The following is a 1,108-nucleotide window of genomic DNA, read 5'->3' on the forward strand; positions in this document are numbered from 1 at the left end:
ATGATGATGATGATGACGATGATGATGATGATGATGATGATGATGATGATGATGATGATTATGTGAAAAGTTAAACCTCAGGAAGAACACTAAATTGGACAAAAAAAATTCAATTAGGTAGAAGGATCCTGACATGCTCCTTCCCGCTTTGATTTCAGAAAACCTATCTAAATCCATGATCTTTCAACAAGATAGACTTTCACCAGACTGTAGACATTGGTTGGTGAAAACAAGTCCACAAGCTGCCCAACTGCGCGACCGGTTGAAAATACCCATGTGTTGAAGTGACGAGTTTCTGAGACTGCTCAAATGTTTCACACAGTACATTAACCTATGATTATGTTCCTTCACGAATGACGGAATTAGGAGCTCCAAATGCTGGAAGGATGTACTTCATATGTATTGATCTGGGTGGCTGGTTTGGACTAGGTCTGATGGTAACTTGCCCCTCATGTCATCATGAAGTCAGTTGCCGACAAATCAGACATTTTTGCGCCATAAAATGGGTGAAAACGAAAAAAAGTTGGCGTTACCGGAAGACTCAACTGAACCCCCCGTTTACGATAGTCTTCAAGTGTATACATACTTCACAAGGCCCACCTCATGTTTCAGTTGGTACGATAATCGAACTGTGATGTCTTCATACAAAGCCTGTCGAACATTCCGACAGTCTATCCTTCTTAAAGCTCATCAGATGGACGTTTTTATGTCGAGAAGGTATACTTCAACATCCCGTCTATCGTGCAAACCGAAACATTAGGCAACCTTTGTGGAACGCACTCAGTTGAAGAATATCACAAACGAACGATTCAGCTGTGCCTCATCTTAATTTGCAAATGAGTGTATTTCGCCACTGGCGTAGAATTTGCGTCCAACACAAGACGGTCGGAAACTCTGGGACTACGCATACCTGGTGAGTCCCAGGAACTGCGAAACCAGTAATGGGATGTTGAATAGTGTCCAGAAACCTTATGAGTAGGTGCAGTGTTACGTCAAGAAAATGCACTTCAATATATCGATTATTGGGTCCACGGATACATGGGGTGGGTTTTGCGCAACACATTCAATTGTAACGTCTTAGGTGAGAGACTCGAACAAATTTAGTATG

At 42.1% G+C, this 1,108-nt stretch overlaps 1 protein-coding gene across 1 annotated transcript in view; it reads left to right on the forward strand.

The window, feature by feature from the left end:
* The window catches only part of T265_05399 (hypothetical protein), a gene marked incomplete at both ends in the record, with an annotated part of 101,857 nt that overhangs the window by 17,872 nt on the left and 82,877 nt on the right, over positions 1–1,108 (forward strand). The window lies entirely within an intron of this gene.

The sequence above is a fragment of the Opisthorchis viverrini genome, assembly GCF_000715545.1.
Source record: "Opisthorchis viverrini unplaced genomic scaffold opera_v5_101, whole genome shotgun sequence".
NCBI classification, from domain to species: Eukaryota; Metazoa; Platyhelminthes; class Trematoda; order Opisthorchiida; family Opisthorchiidae; genus Opisthorchis; species Opisthorchis viverrini.